This window comes from Rhinatrema bivittatum, chromosome 1 (genome assembly GCF_901001135.1).
Source record: "Rhinatrema bivittatum chromosome 1, aRhiBiv1.1, whole genome shotgun sequence".
Classification (NCBI taxonomy): Eukaryota; Metazoa; Chordata; class Amphibia; order Gymnophiona; family Rhinatrematidae; genus Rhinatrema; species Rhinatrema bivittatum.
In genome coordinates, this window is record NC_042615.1 from 257,210,775 (window position 1) to 257,228,025 (window position 17,251).

The following is a 17,251-nucleotide window of genomic DNA, read 5'->3' on the forward strand; positions in this document are numbered from 1 at the left end:
CACTGCGACTTCAAGGTCCACTGGACTCTGCGCATATGCAAGCGTGCCAAGCGAGTAACATGATACCAGCTGCCTTTGTTGAATCATTTCCACTATGGGCGCCAAAGTGACCGCCCTGGAGTGCGGCAGGAAGGCTTTTGCCTGAGCTGTATCTAGCAGGGCCATCATAAAGTCCAATTGAGACGATGGGCTGATATGGGACTTCGAGTAGTTGATAACGAACTCTAGTGACTCCAACACCCAGATAGTAAAGCGCAAGGACCTATTTGCCCCTGTCTGAGAGGTGCTCTTGACCAGCCAATCATCCAGAAAGGGGAAAACGTACTCACAGCCTGCAGAGGTGCACCCTCACCATGGCCAAGCATTTTGTAAAGACACATGGTGCAGACACTAGCCCGAATGGCAACACACTATATTGGAAGTGCTGTTTTCCCACCAGAAATCTGAGATACTTCCTGTGACCTGGGAAGATGTCAATGTGAGGCTATTTCCTTTAAATTGAGGGCGCATAGCCAGTCCCCTTTTTGCAGGAGGGGAATCAGGGTTCCCAGGGAAACCATCTTTAACTTTTTTTTTTTTTGAGAAACTTGTTCAAGGCCCTCAGGTATAGGATGAGATGGTGTCCCCCCTGTTCTCTTTGGAATCAGGGAGTAGAATCCCTGCCCTCTTTGCTTTGGTGGGACAGGTTCGACCACTCTGGCTGTTCAGAGGGCGGCATGCCAATAAGTTCAATTGGTATTCTTGATGGATGATGGACAGAACCCACTGGTTCGAGGTTATGCTGGGCCACCGTCCGCAAAGAACTGTAGCCTGCCCACGACTGAGGGGTCCAGTGCCTCGGGTATTAGTGGCTGGCTTATGCTCCCTATGACCCAGTCAAAACACCATCCCAGGATTTGGCTGAGGAGCCGGCTGGGGCTTGGGAGCTCTCTGTTGCCTGGGACGGCCGTGGAAGCTCACCCTCTGTGAACCGGAGCTAGTGGCCGGAGGATAGAACTTCCTCTGGCAGTAGAAAGACTTCCGCTGACCCTGCCTCGTAGGCCTCTTGGCTGAGGAGAGTGGGTCTGAAGTGCTAGTGGAGAGCTGCTGGAGGGTCTCATGGTGACCCCATAACTGGGCCACCACATCCCTTACCTTATCTCAGAAGTGATTCTCTCCTATACATGCCAAGTCAGCGAGTCTTTCCTGTACTTCTGGTAAGAGATCCAAGTCCCGCAGCCATGCCATTCTGCGGGATCCGATTCCCGATGCAGAAACTCTCAATTCTGTCTCAAAAACATCATAGGTTGAACGAACCCCATGTTTTCCACACTCCAGACCCTGTCGCACCAACTATAAGAAGGGGTCTTGCTGCTGTTGAGGCAGTCGCTTGGCCGCCTCTTGCACCTGCTTCCAGAGGCTGTGCGAGAATTCACTCATGTAGAATTGGTAAGAGGCTATGCAGGCAATGAGAATGGCCCCTTGTAATATTTTCCTCCTAACAGCGTCCATCACACTGTGATCCTTGCCCAGGGGTGCAGAGGCATGGGTCTGAGAGCAATTGACCTTCTTGAGAGTGGATTCAACCATTACCGATTGATGTGCAGTTGACGCTTCTCAAATCTGGTAGCCTTTTGCACAAGGTAAACCCCATCCACCTTCCTGTTGACAGGAGGTAGCATGAGGATGTGCTCCAAGATCCTCAACATCAACTCCTTAAGAACATAAGAACATAAGAAATTGCCTTACTGGCTCAGACCAAGGATCCATCAAGCCCAGCACCCTGTTTCCAACAGTTGCCAATCCAGGCTACAAGTACCTCGCAAATACCCAGAAACTAAGTATATCCCATGCTACTGATGCTAGTAATAGCAGTGGCTATTTTCTAAGTCAACTTGATTAATAAGTGGTGCGACCGCGACCTACAGGTCCCAATACGGACACGGCTGCTAGCTCTTGGGAGAGTGTGTGAGCCCCTGAACCACGGCATGACTCAGAGAGGAGCCTCGAGCCACACCGTGGGAGGTGAGCGCATGCAAGCACGGGCAGAGCAGGAACAAAGCAGGTCTGGAACTGAAGCAAGGAACTTGGAACAGGCACCAAGCAGGATCAGCCCTCCGCTGGACCTACATGCACCAAGGAAACTCAGCAATGCAATGATGGTCTCAGGAGTAGCCCTCCGGCCACTCGAAAGCCCTTTCAGACCCACCGCTTGGGAACGACGAGTGCGTGAGGCCAGACGGAGGCTGAGGATTTGGAACGACTCAGATGAGGACTTGGAACTTGGAAGGAGTCAGACAAGGATTCAGGTTACTCAGTAGACTTGGACAAGGATTCAGGTTTTTCAGAAGACTCGGAACAAGGATTCAGGTTACTCAGAAGATCTCAAGCATCGTTTCAGGACTCAGGTGAAAAGTACTGGGTGAGAACTGCATTGCAGCGCGCCCTACACAACCACCCATAGGGACCACGCAGTGGACCACGCTGAGTGCGAAGCAGACTCCAGGCGAAGTAGTGGAACTTGAGACTGGAACCTGTCAAAGATTCAGTAGAGGCCTGCACTGGGGTGCGCCCTACACGGCTGCCTGTGGCTGGTCGCGGACCACGCTGGGCATGGACAGAAGCAGGCAAGAACTCCGAAAACTGGGCAGGATTCAAGACTCGAAACTTGGAACATTAAAAACAAGGGTCTTCCGGAGACTTGCGCTGTAGATGAGAAGAAGGCCTTGTACCACAAAGCGCCCTACACAGCCCCCCCCCCCCCATGGACTGGTCACGGACCACGACATTGGCACACTAGGAAAGGTGGACGCAGGAAACTGGGAACTGGTTGTAGAGGCAAAGATGAAGGCATTAGGACCAAGACATCAGGAACATGGAACATCAGGACTCAGGAACGGAACCACGGAACTTCTAGACATCAAGACATGGAACAGGCGACGAAGGAGCTCTGACGAAGGACGAGACCAGGAATATCAGGACAAGGACACCAGGAACACGGAACGAAGCCATCTAGAGAAGTGAAGACCACGGAGGACCTGGACCAGCACAGAAGACCATGGACAACCATGACATCTGATCCTAAGGCCCTGAGGAACAAGAACTAAGCCCTTTAATAGGGCTGAAGCAGGAAGTAACCTGCAAGGACTTCCGGTGGGGCCACGGGCTTTTCCCGCCGCTGGCTCTTTAAATATCGTTGAAGAGGCGCATGCCGGTGCATAGAGGAGGGCCCAGGAAGGAGCAGGACCCTGGACAGCGGCATCACAGCCTCACAGACGGAGGAGGAAGCAGGCAGGCCCCGACAGCAGTACTAGGCCGCGAAGAGAGGATTCTGTGGCTTCCTGCCGCAAGAGGTGTCCCAGCGGCGGTGCTTAAGCCGCGAATATGGAGGCGACAGTGCTGGCGGTGGCTCCCGGCAACTGCAGGAGTGGAGTTCCGGTGGTGGGACAGGCCACAAAGAATGAAGTCGGAAGGTGGCAGAAGCAACTCACAAGCCGCGAAGACAGACAGACATCGGCGGCCCCTCCTGCCACGAAGAAACGGTGATGGCGGCTTGGCTGGCCGCGGAGAGCAGCAGCAGCGGTGGAGTCGGGCCAGAGTAAGTGAGAGGCCTGCTTGCAGGATGGGCTTCAAGATCCATTGGTGCAGATGCCACTGATGCTGATATCGATGGCTCAGACCTCCTCGACCTGAAGAATATCTCCATCTTATTGAGTCGAGCGTGATGTCCCTTAGGGATCATCTGGGCGCAAGTGGCAACCCTGGATGTTTGCCAATGCCCCCAGGCATAGGACACACATCTCGTGGGGGTCCATGATGGACATGGTCCTCGGACACAGCTCAGTTGCTTACCTGTAACAGGTGTTCTCCTAGGACAGCAGGATGTTAGTCCACACATGTGGGTGATATCATCCGATGGAGCCTGGCACGGAAAACTTTTGTCAAAGTTTCTAGAAACTTTGGCCAGCAGACTGAGTATGCCCAGCCTGCTACTATCCGCGCGTCCATGCGAGGTCCCCCTTCAGTCTCGTAACATTGCAAAAGAAATGAGTGAAAAAATAAAATAACAAACCGAAGGTGGACCCAACATTGTAGTGAAGCGGGCGGGATTCCTGAGGACTAACATCCTGCTGTACTAGGAGAAGCAGAGTTGCTTACATGTAACAGGTGTTATCTAAAGACAGCAGGATGTAGTCCTCACATATGGGTGACATCATCGATGGAGCCCCCTCATGGAAAAATTTCTGTCAAAGTTTCTAGAAACTTTTGGCTGGCACACTGAGCATGTCCAGCATGCCATGATCCCTGCAGCCACAGAAGTCTCCCTTCAGTCTCGTTTGTAGCAATAAAACATATGAGTGAAAAAATAAAATAATAAAACGTTTTGGACCCAACTGCGGGGTGGCGGGTGAGCTTCGTGAGGACTACATCCTGCTGTCCTGGGATAACACCTGTTACAGGTAAGCAACTCTGCTTTATCCCAGGACAAACATAGAAACATAGAAATGACGGCAGAAGACCACCAAACGGCCCATCCAGTCTGCCCAGCAAGCTATGCACTTTTTCTTTTTTTTATTTTTCTCATACGTCTGTTACTCTTGGCTCTTAGTAACCCTTTGGTTCCATTTCCCCTCCACCCGCACCATTAATGTAGAGAGCAGTGTTGGAACTGCATCCAAGTGAATATCTACCATAGTTAGGGGTAGTAACCGCCGCAATAAGCAAGCTACACCCATGCCTTTGTTTACCCAGACTATGTAACTCAGTCCTTGATGGTTATTGTCTGCATATAGAGCCACCTTTCTACGTTCCCCCTGCCGTTGAAGCAGAGAGCCATGCTGTATGTGTGTTGAAAGTGAAGTATCAGACTTTCTCCCCTGCCATAGAAGCAGAGAGCTATTTTAGATTTGCTTGATGTATCAGACTTCTCCCTGTCGTTGAAGCAGAGAGCTGTGTTGGATATGCGTGAAATATCAGACTTCCTCCCCTGCCATAGAAGCAGAGAGCTATGTTGGATATGCGTTGAAAGTGAAGTATCAGACTTCCTCCCCTGCCGTAGAAGCAGAGAGCTATGTTGGATTTGCTTGAAGTATCAGACTTCTCCCCTGCCGTTGAAGCAGAGAGCTATGCTGGATATACATTGAAAGTAAAGTATCTGGCCTATTTAGTTTGGGGCAGCAACCGCCGTGACAAGCAAGCCACTCCCCGCTATTCGTGAATGCAAATCCTTTTTTTTTTCCCCACACTTCCTCCTGCCGCTGAAGCCCAGAGTAATGCTGGAGTCGCACCAACCGTGCGCATGTTCATTGAATAAGGGCATAATCTCCAGGCAGGATGGTAGTCCTCACATATGGGAGATTAGCAAGCTACAGGCTGACTCATCCTGGAATAGGTCAATGGTACGTAACTCATGCAACAGGCACAACAACTGAGGTGCCATTAACTAAGAAAAGGCAGCCTGAATCACAGCAGGCAGTTGTGGAAGGAGTTGGGTTTTACACTGAAAATAGGTTTTTCAAGACGGATTGTCCAAAGGCAGAGTCTTGTCTTCCTTCCCTATCTAAGCAGTAATGAGCTGCAAAGGTATGCAGAGAATTCCAAGTTACAGCTTTGCAAATGTCTGCAATAGGTACTAAACGGTAGTGTGCTATGGATGTTGACATAGCCCTGAGTGCGTCTTTACTTGCCCCTGGAGAGGAAGGCCTGTTTTTTCATAGCATAATTAGATAGAGTCTGCTAACCAGTTGGAGAGAGTTTGTTTTCCCACTACAACTCTTGGCTTGTTTTTGTCAAAAGAAACAAAGAGTTGGGTGGATTTCCTATGGACTGCAGTGCGGTCGAGGTAAAAAGCGAGTGCACTTTTACAGTCTAAGGTGTGCAAAACTCTCTCGCCCTGGTGAAAGTGAGGCCTTGGAAAGAAAGTGGGTAAAACTATGGATTAGTTAAGGTGAAAATCAGTTACCACCTTAGGCAGAAATTTAGGGTGAGTGCGCAGGACCACTCAGTCATGCAGGAACCTTGTGTAGGGTGAAGTATGTGACCAGTGCTTGCAACTCACTAACCCTCCTAGCAGATGTAATGGCTACTAGGAAAAGTACTTTCCATGTAAGAAATTTCACATCACAGGAATGCAAAGGCTCAAACGGAGATCGCAAGAGTCATGCAAGTACTATATTAAGGTCCCATTCCGTAACCGGTGGTCGAATGGGAGGCTTCAGCTGAAGTAAGCCTTTCATAAACCGACTTACTAGGGGTTGTACTGATATTGGGGCATCCCCTATCTGCTTGTGGTATGCTGCAATGACACTCAGGTGTACACGTTCAGAAGAAGTCGGGAGACCAGAATCTGAGAGGTGCCATAGATAATCTAGTAAAGATGGAGTGGAAGAGGAGAAAGGATCAATAACATTTTGAGTGCACCACTTGGTAAATCTAGTCCACTTGGAATGGTAAGATTTACGTGTGGAAGGCTTTCGTGAAGCTTGAGAATCTGAGAGACTTGCGCTGAAAAACTGAGTGGATGTAGGATCAAGCTTTCAACATCCATCCTGTCAAGGCAAGAGTTTGTAGGTTAGGATGGCGTTACATGCCGTGCTTTTGAGTTATGAGAGTGGGTGCTGTGCCCAGGTGAATTGGTTCTTTGATCGAGAAGTAAGGGAAACCATACTTGCCGAGGCCAGTACGGGGCTATGCGGATCATTGACCCTCTGTCCTGCTGTAGCTTCACGAGAGTCATGGCTATGAGCGGAATCGGATGATATGTGTATAGAAGCCCTGTGTTCCAGGGGCGAGCAAAGGCAACCCTGGGGGGACATTTGTCGATGGCTGTGGAGGGAGCAGAACGTTTCCACTTTGTGGTTCATCTTGGATGGAAAGAGGTCGATGGTTGGGCGACCCCAGCATTGAAAGATTTTGCTCGCTACACAGGGATCCAAAGACTATTCGTGGGGATGGAAAAGTCGACTGAGATTATCCACTAGGACATTTTGTATGCCTGCTAGATAAGTGGCCCTGAGACTCATGGAGTGTGCTAGGGCCCAGGCCCAAATCTGCACTGCTTCCTGACACAGGAGATAGGAGCCAGTGCCTCCTTGCTTGTTTATGTACCACATTACTACTGTGTTGTCAGTCTGTATCAACACAGTCTTGTGCGAGAGGCAGTCCTTGAAGGCAAAAAGGGCATACCGTATCGCTCGAAGTTCTAAAAAGTGTATTTGACATTTTCTTTCGAGCGGGGTCCACGTACCTTGAGTCTGAAGGTTGTTGACTTGAGCTCCCCATCCCAAGTTGGATGCATCTGTGGTTAAAGTTACTTGAGGAGTCGGCTGTTGGAACGGTAACATGGTCCATAAAGCCGATTGGTCTGTCCACCATTGAAGTGAGAGACGTAACTGGTTGGTGACTCGAATCAGGGTTGACAGAGGCTGAGAAAAGCTTGAAGCCACTGAGATTTTAGAGTCCATTGAGACCTTCTCATGGCTAACTTTGCCATAAGCGTTACGTGGACTGTAGACACCATGTGGCCTAATAATGTCAGAAATTGATGAGCAGAGGCGAAGTTGCAGTTGCTCAAGGAGTGCGCAAGATTCGCTAGATTGTTTGCACAGTCGCTTGGAAGAAAAGCTTTTGCAACTGTGGTGTTTAGGTCTGCTCCGATGAAGGTATGGAGTTCAAACTGGTTCAAATGTGATTTATGATAGTTGATTAGAAATCCCAGGGAATGCAAGAGGGATATGGTGCTCTTCAAGGCAGTGAGAGCTCCTTGCTTGGATGGATTCCTGATGAGCCAGTCCTCTAGGTAGGGAAAAACATGAATGCTGTTTTTTCTTAAATGTGCAGCCGCCACTGCCAGGCATTTTGTTAACACCCGAGGTGCTGAGGCCAGTCCGAATGGAAGGACTCGGTATTGGAAATGTCTTATTCACATTACGAATCGTAGATACTTTCGATGTTGTGGGGAAATGGGAATGTGAGCGTAGGCTTCTTGAAGATCCAGAGAACAGAGCCAATCTCCTTGTTGTAATAAGGGAAGAATGGTTCCCAAGGAAACCATGCAGAATTTTTCTTTTTGAAGAAATTTGTTGAGATTGCGGAGGTCCAGGATGGGGCGGAGACTGCCTGTTTTCTTTGGAATTAGGAAATAGTGGGAGTAGAACCCTCTGCGTGTTGAAACCGGGGGATGGTTTTGATAGCCCTGGTAGTCAGCAGGGTGGAGAGTTCTGATTGCAGTTGAGATGTTCTGATGCTGTGTGCCACAGAGAAATGTGTGGAGAATCCGGGGGTAACTTTTGAAATTTTAGACGGTACCCCCGGTTCAGGATGTCTAACACCCACTGATCCATGGTGATGAGGCTCCACTGGTGTTTGAAGTAGTGGAGCCGACCTCCGACAGGCAGGTTGGATTGGGGGTTCTTGAAGAGGCTGCTGCTGTTCTCTGGTATTGATTTCAAAAACCAGATGCTGGTCCTGTTTGTTGGGGAGGCTGAGTTTTAACCTGTTTTGGTTGACGTGGACGTCCTCTCTGGGATTGTTGGAAAGGGTGAGTAGAGGAAGTAGGTGGATAGTACCTACGAGGCCAATAGAAGGGCTTTCTAGTATCACGTCTTGCAGGTTTACGTGCTGATGGTTGGTCTGATGGCAACCTGGACAGTTGGCAGAGTGTCTCATGATGATCTTTAAGTAAAGAGACAGTGGCTTGGACCTTCTCTCCGAAGAGAATGTCTCCCGTGCATGGGAGATCCATGAATCTTTCTTGGATTTCTAATCTGAGATCCGAGGCCTTCAGCCAACCCCACCTCCACACACTAATTCCAGCAGCTGAGAGATGGGCCAATGTTTCAAAAGAGTCATATGCGGCCCTTACTTCATGTTTTCCTGACTCCAGTGCTTTGTCAATAAAAGTGTTAAGTGACACTTGCTATTGTTGAGGGAGAGTATCTGCTATGACCTGAACCTGTTTCCATAAGTTCCTTTGATATTGCGTCATATATAACTGCTATGCCGTGATACTGGATACAAGCATGGATCCTTGAAATACTTTCCTCCCTAAACTATCCAGAAATTTGTGTTCTTTTCCTGGAGGAGCAGATGAATGTGGTTTCTGCTTTCTTGCTTTTATCTGAGCTGATTCAACAACAAATGAATGATGTGGCAACTGTGGTTTTTGAAAACCTGGTGTATGTTGGACCAGGTATGTTGCGTCCGTTCTCCTATTGACAACAGGCACAGAGCAGGGATGCTCGCATAGGCGATGCTGAAGTTCTAGGAAGACTTCATGGATGGGTATCGCCATGACCTCTTTCGGTGCATTTACAAACTGCAGGACTTCAAGGGTCTTATGTCTGGTATCTTCCTCAGCAAGTAATTCAAAAGGAATGGTATCTGTCATTTCCTTGATGAAGTGTTGAAAAGACAGGTCCTCTGGTGGAGAAGGTTCAGATGCAAGGTCATCAGTATCAGTATCAACATCCTCCTAAGGAGTGGGCTGAGGTTGGAAATGGGATCCAGAAGGATTTAAGGGGTCCTGTGGAAGAGGACACTTTTTCATTGATGCAGATTTTGATGGTTGTGTTGGAATCTGCTTTGGCATCGATGGAGGCAGAAAAAGGCATCAACGGGGAACTGAAAGGTATCAATGGCACCGATGGGAACCGATGACCGGTATCACCCGATGGACCAGGCTATGAGGGCATTAATGGACCAGGGAATGGCATTGAGGGCATCGATGGAATATGGGACTTTTGTAAGCCCAATGGTCCAGGAGAGTGATCAGAGTCTCTGTCATCGTCTTCAGATGAGCCTGGTATGGGTATTGCTGGAGTCATCGGTAGTTTCGGCCTAGACGGCACTGCGCCCACTGCAAGAAGGGTGGCAAGTTCCATTTGAAGAATGACCAGATGGGCGGATGACATGGACATGGGGGAGAGGTCTCTGGGAGCCGGCTGAAGTGCAAGCGGTACCCTGGTGGATGATGGAGAGGACCCATCGGTCAGATGTGATCTGTTCCCAGTGCCAGGTGAAGCTGAGGAGCCTGCCGTTGACCGGGGATTGGGCGCCAAGGGAACTGCCAGCTGGTTTACGCTCCCTCACCGCCAGTCAAAAGTCCATGGCCAGGGCTTGCTGGGGTCTAGGGGCCCACTGTTGGCAGGGGCGACCCCTGGAACCGGATCGGGGTGGGTGAGTTTAAGCAGACGGAAGATAATACTTCCTCTGCTGGTAGAAGGTTTTACGAGAACTTGCCTGGAGGATTTCCTGGCTGAGGATGGCCCTTCTGAGGCACTAGTGGATAGCTGCTGGAGGGTATCATGATGGTTCTCAGCTGCACTATCACATCCTGGACCATATGCCCGAACAGATTCTCGCCTGTACAGGGGAGGTTGGTGAGCCTATCCTGGATCTCCGGCCAGAGGTCCGAGGCCTGGAGCCAAGTCAACCTTCTGGCACCAATGCCCACGGTAGCTAAGCGAGCTGCAGTTTCAAAAGCTTTGTAGGTAGAACGCACCTCGTGTTTCCCTCGTGTTTTCCCAGTGAGGCAATAGTGGCAAGAGCTTCCTGCTGTTGCTGGGGAAGGCTTCTGCAAAACTTGGACTCGTTTCCAGAGATTGCAGTTGTACTAAGTCATGTAAAGTTGGTAGGCTACCATGCAGGCAACCAGCATGGCGCCCTGGAAAAATTTTTTCCCTATTGCATCGAGTTCCCTATGCTCTCGTCCCAGAGAAGCGGAAGCATGGGTGGACTCCTCCACCGACTGGTGGAGGAGCTGCCTCCTCTCAAACCCCAGGGCCTGTTGCATCAGGTAGGTGGCATCAGCCTGTCTGTTAATTGGAGAGACGGATATGGGGAGTTTCCACATGCAGAGGAAATATCGTGGATCAGAACTGCCACGATTTCCTTAGGAGTGTCAATGAACTGGAGGATGCCCAGCATCTTATGATGTGCATCCTCCTCCATGAGGAGCTGAAAGGGAATGGCTTCATCCATAGTCCTGACAAACCCCACAAATGACAGGTCCTCAGGCAGTGACCGGCACCACTCCTCTGGAGGGGAAGGCTCTGAGAGGGGGTCGTCAGAGTATTCGGAAGATGAATCTGAGAATTCATCACCCCAAGGGTCATAGGAACCCTCTTCTCACTTGGGCCGGGTCACCAAGGGCATAGGCTGTGAGGGGCATCAGCCTTGGGCTCCAAGGATTTTGGAGGCCGCAGGAGCACAGACGGGTCCCCCAGCATTGAGGGGTCATCAGCTGTGGTAAGCTGGAGGGGTCCCGCGTCAGCTCGAGGAACCGTGGGCAAGGGCGCACTGTTCTGGTTGTCTCTTCCTCCTTGGAACATCCAAGGATCGTGATTGCTCTGGTGGAGGGCATCGGTGGCCCACGGGGCATTGAGGGGCCCTTGGGCACTGTATGCATCTGTAGGATGCCAAGAAGGACATCCAGATGCTCTAGCACAGTGGTCCCCAACCCTGTCCTGGGGGCCCACCAGCCAGTGGGTTTTTCAGGATATCCACAATGAGTATGCATGAGAGAAAACTTGCTTGCACTGCCTCCATAACATGCAAATTTTCTCTCATGCATGTTCATTGTGGATATCCTGAAAACCCGACTGGCTGGTGGGCCCCCAGGACAGGGTTGGGGACCACTGCTCTAGCAGAGGTGCTATCACCAATGGTGGGAGCTCAGGCACCGGTATGGGGGTGGGTGGCACCGGCAGCTCAACGCTCTGCAGCGCTTCAAGCACTACCGACTGCACCCTGCGGTCCAACTCCTCCTGGAAGTCCTGATTGGTCAGGACTGATGGAGGGAGACAAGGTGTCGTTGGCTCATCCTCGGGTCCCCGAGGTGGCACTGTGACCAGCACCGGTAACGGTGGGGAATGCCTCAGGCTACCAGAGGATGGAGCCTCCGATGGCCGGTGCCGCTTTGATGGTGGCTCGGCGACCGCTGATGCCACTCCAGAACCAGAACCGTGTCAGGACAGTGATCAGTGCCAGTGCTTCCTGGATCGCTTCCGGTGCTTGGCTAGGTCTTTCCCCAGCGCTGAGGAAGTTGAAGACTCCGAAGTCTGGGGGAATGGAGAGACCACTGAGGATCAATCTCCTTCTCCCCGATCCATGGGGGTGCTGGCTAGAGGGATCGCATGAGGCAGAGACAGACAGTTCTCCGCAATCCTTGGGCGTCAAAGAGGCTGATGCAGGTATGAAGGATTTCAGGGTCCCGAAAGGTTTTTCCATTTTGTTGAGGCGCGCCCAACGTCCCTTGGGCGTCATCTGATCACACAGACAGCACCCATGGACACTGTGCGAGGCCCCCAGGCAGAGGATGCAAACCTCATGTGGATCCGTGATGGACATGGTCCATGGGCACCAGGGGCACCAACGAAAACCGGTCAACGCCATGAAAAACACCCGGCATGCGGTTGATGACCGATGGACACCGTGGGGTGGAGAGTCAGAAATTGACTGCAAGTTGGAAAAAGAAAGTTGAAATAGGACCTACCATACCGAGGGGCCACTGACTGCGAAGGGGGACCCGATGAGGCTCTGGAAAACAACTTGAAAATCGAGGAAATATTTGAAAAGGTTGGAGCTCCACAGACTGAAGGGGAACCTTGCGAGAACGCATGGATAGCAGCAGTCTGCTGGCCAAAGTTTCTAGAAACTTTGACAAAAGTTTTCCGTGCTGGGCTCCATCGGATGATGTCACACACATGTGAGGACTACCATCCTACTTGTCCTAGGAGAATCAGGGCATCGACGGAAAATGGACAAGGCCATCACGACCGAAAAGAAAGGGAAAAAAATGAGAGATGGTGACAGCTGGCGGTTGATACCAGCAGGCACTGCTGCCATGGGGGGAATGGAAGCGAAAATAAACTTACTGAACCGCAGCAAAACGTAACTGAGGAGATTAAGGGGAACTGAGAGGGACCCATGTCGATGAAATCACAAGAAAACCCGAAAATAGACTATGGAAAATTTTTCAGAGGAAATTAAAAAAAAAACAAAACACAAGTTCACTCAACTGTGAGGTGAAAGCTCCGTGGAAAATAAGAGACTGAAGAGGGACCCGTGTGCTCAGTATGTACTGTCAAAGTTCCAGAAACTTTGCCATAACTTTTCATGGGGGGCTCTATCCGATGATGTCACTCCCATGTATGAGGACTACCATCCTACTTGTCCAAGGTCCAGGTCACCACCTGCTTAACTTTCCACATTTATCCAGAAATCACACATAATAGAGGGAAATACATTCTAGGAATAGAGAAGATTGTTAAAATAGATGCTACTGCATCAATTCTCTTTGCATAAAAATTGAGTGTTTATAATTCTATCAAATTTTTTTTTAAATTTTAATGCCCAAGTTTTCTTAAAGCGCTTGCCAAAATCAAAGAAACAATAGATACTGTGGCTTCCATGTCATGGCAGTTTACCTGTTGGCTAAAGTGAAAGACATAGGGCCCTCCTCCTACAGAATAACTTGGTTTTGATTAGAAGCAACTTTCTTTTTCTCTGCTTCTTTTGATGTCAATGAATTACATTAGACTACCTCGTTTCATCCATTAAGAAATTTTGAGAGGATAAATTTTGGGCTATTTATGCATTTACTTGTTCTCCTTCTTCATAAGCTGCAAGTTAACTGTATGCCAGAGACAGATTATATTTTATATATGCATGTGTTCATTTGAATATTCCAAATGCTCTCTGGCGAAAACATTTCTTTTAGTAAAAAAAAACAAGGCTGGAAGCAGGAAAGTAAGGAAGTTCAGCCTTCAAGTGAGAATTTTAACTAACAGACCATACAATTATATACAAGTTGGAGAACTAAACACAGTTTGAATTTGAAAATTAAAACTGTGTCATTGGTGTATAAGGGCCAGTGAAGTCCAATATAAAAAATAACAGCACCAAAATTTAAAGATATCAAGAAAAATGTATATGTCCAAGAACAGATCCTATATAGAGTGGAGAGAAAAGCTTACTGTCCCAGATTGCTTTAGTTGGAAAAAACAGAAGAAAAATAAGAAAGCAGCTAGAAACACCAAGACTGTGCTGTATGGCTGCATCAGAGTTCCAAGTAGGCTGGGATGGCTTGCATGGAGCAGCTACAGTTACAACCATATAATTTAATACACATGGGGTTGTCGGATGTTTGCAAAACAGCCTCACTAGTTGTGGTAGCTAACTAAATTATTACAAAGCTTAGCGGTTAAGACATGGAAGGGGGCCAAGACAAAGGCGTTTGACAAAGTCCCTCATGAGAGGCTTCAAAGAAAACTAAAATGTGATGGGATAGGAGGCGATGTCCTTTCGTGGATTACAAACTGGTTAAAAGGCAGGAAACAGAGCATAGGATTAAATGGTCAATCTCCTCACTGGAAAAGGGTAAACAGTGGAGTGCCTCAGGGATCTGTATTTGGACCGGTGCTTTTCAATATATTTATAAATGATCTGGAAAGGAATACGATGAGTGAGGTTATCAAATTTGTGGATGATACAAAATTATTCAGAGCAGTTAAATTACAAGTGGATTGTGATACATTACAGGAGGACCTTGAAAGACGGGAAGATTGGGCATCCAAATGGCAGATGAAATTTAATGTGGACAAGTGCAAGGTGATACATATAGGGAAAAATAACCCTTGCTGTAGTTACATGATGTTAGATTCCATATAATGAGTTTATTTATTTAAAATAAAGCAGAATTGCTTCCCTGTAACAGGTGTTCTCCTAGGACAGCAGGATGTTAGTCCTCACATGTGGGTGACATCATCCGATGGAGCCCAGAACAGCATGCCACTATCCTTGTGGGGTCCCTCTTCAGTCTCATCACATAGAATTCACAAGCAAAAGAATAAAATGAAATGCAGGAGAACCCAACTGTGCAGGGTGATGGGTTTACTGAGGACTAACATCCTGTTGTCCTAGGAGAACACCTGTTACAGGTAAGTAACTCTGCTTTTTCCTAGGACAAGCAGGACGGTAGCCCTCACATGTGGGTGAATACCAAGCTATAGGCTGCTCCCGAATTCAACAATGACCAACAGCCCCTAATTCGATGCAAACAGGCACAAGAAACTATGGTGCTGTTGGTAACAGAGGAAGGCAGCCTGAACCCTAATAATGGGATCTAGGTAGGGCGAGTTGGGTTTAAGGCTGGAAGAGATTGCGTAGGTCAGATTGGCTGAAGCTATTGTCGTGGCAACCATCCTTGTCCAAGCAGTAATGGGCAACGAACGTGTGTAAGGAATTACACGTCGCAGCTCTGCAGATTTTGGCAATGGGAACCACCTGCAAGTGGGCTACTGATGCTGCCATAGTTTTCACAGAATGAGCCTTGACACGGCCTCCAAGCTGAAGGCCTGCCTTTGCATAGCAGAAGGAGATGCAATCTGCCAGCCAGATGGACAGAGTTTGCTTGCCTACCGCAACACCCAATCTATTCTTGTCAAAAGATATGAAGAGTTGTGTGGACTGCTTGTGGCCTGTTGTGCATTTTAGATAGAAAGCCAAGGCCCTCTTGCAATCCAAACTGTGTAGCACCCGTTTGCCCTGGTGTGAATGAGGCTTTGGAAAGAAGGTGAGCAGAATGATTGACTGATTTGAGATGAAAATCAGACACCACCTTAGGCAGGAACTTAGGATGCATGTGCACAACCACTATCATGAAAAAATTTTGTGTAGGGCGGATATGTAACCAAAGCCTGAAGCTCACTGACCCTGCGCGACGAAGTGACCGCCACCAGGAAGAGAATCTTCCAGGTAAGGAACTTCAGATTACAGGAGCGCAGAGGCTCGAAAGGATCTTGCATGAGCTGGGCCAATACCACGATGAAGTCCCAGGACACAATGGGAGGCTTCAGCTGAATCAGATCACGCATAAATTACCCTACTAAAGGCTGCACAGAGATGGATGTACCAGCAACTCCCTTCAACCCAGCCTCAGAGAGGTGTCACAGATAGTCCAGCAGCTTTGGAGTAGGAAGGCGAATGGATCCAAGCCATGACCCTCGCACCAGACAGAGAACCTCTTCCACTCCAGTCTAGAAGCAACCAGCACCTGAGACATGACATCAGAAAGATCAAAGGACCACAGGACTAGCCTCTTAACATCCAGGCCATCAAAGCTAGTGACCTGAGGTTCAGATGGCACAGCCTGCCCTGAACCTGTATAATCAGATTGGGGGAGTTCCCCAGACTGATCGGATCTCTGATCGAGAGGTCCCGTAGGAGCGGGAACCAGACCTGTCTTGGCCAATAGGGAGCCACCAGGATCACGGTCCCCTTGCCCTGCTGGAGCTTCATGAGAGACTCCATTACCAGCAGAAGTGGAGGATACGCACACAGAAGACCCTTGCCCCAATGGAGGGTGAAGACGTCTGAGGCTGATAGTCCATCTGCCCTGAACAGGGAGCAGAAGTGGTTAACTTTGCTGTTGCAAGGGGAGACAAAGAGGTCCACGTCTGGGGTTCCCCACAGTCTGAAGATTCGATCCACTACTGTTGGATCCAGTGCCCATTTGTGTGGTTGGAACGCTAGACTCAGACGGTCTGCAACCATATTATCTCTCCCTGCTAGGTACACTGCTCACAGGAGCATGCCTTGTGACAGAGCGCAGGCCCTTATCTGCACTGCCTCTTATCAGAGGAGGAACCAACCAGTGCCCCTCTATTTGTTTATGTACCACATAACCACCTAATTGTCTGGATGAGGACCGCTTTGTGGGACAAGCAATCCTGAAACACCCAAGGAGGGTAACAGATCACCTGAAGCTCCAGGAAGTTGTTCTGGCATTGAGATTCTTGAGCCGACTGACAACCTTGCGTATGGAGGCTGTCCACATGCACCTCCCAACTCAGGAGGGATGCATCGATGGTCAGTATGACCTGGGGACCCCCTGCTCCAGATTGGATAGGTCTTCCCACCAGGACAAGGAGACCTAGAGAGGCTGTGTAATGCAGATACAGATACACACCCTCCCCAAAATATAACACAAATCTGGACTGAAACCTCCTCGCCCCCGCTCTATTAACCTTCATTCAGAACCCCACCATGTTCCCTTTGCTATGTTAAGAATATCCCCCTCAATCTTAATAATGCTTTAAATGAATGCTGTATGTATAAATGAACGCTGCATGTATAAACGAACGCTCTATGTACGTCAATGCGTCTGCTAACCTTCTAACACTTTATCCATTGAAAACGAGTTAACCAATATGAATACGATGTTGATCCCCATCCTAACCTCTTAACATCTTACCCATCGAAACTTGTAAAC

At 49.0% G+C, this 17,251-nt stretch overlaps 1 protein-coding gene across 1 annotated transcript in view; it reads right to left on the bottom strand.

The window, feature by feature from the left end:
- The window catches only part of C1H20orf194 (chromosome 1 C20orf194 homolog), a 794,595-nt gene that overhangs the window by 254,848 nt on the left and 522,496 nt on the right, over positions 1-17,251 (bottom strand).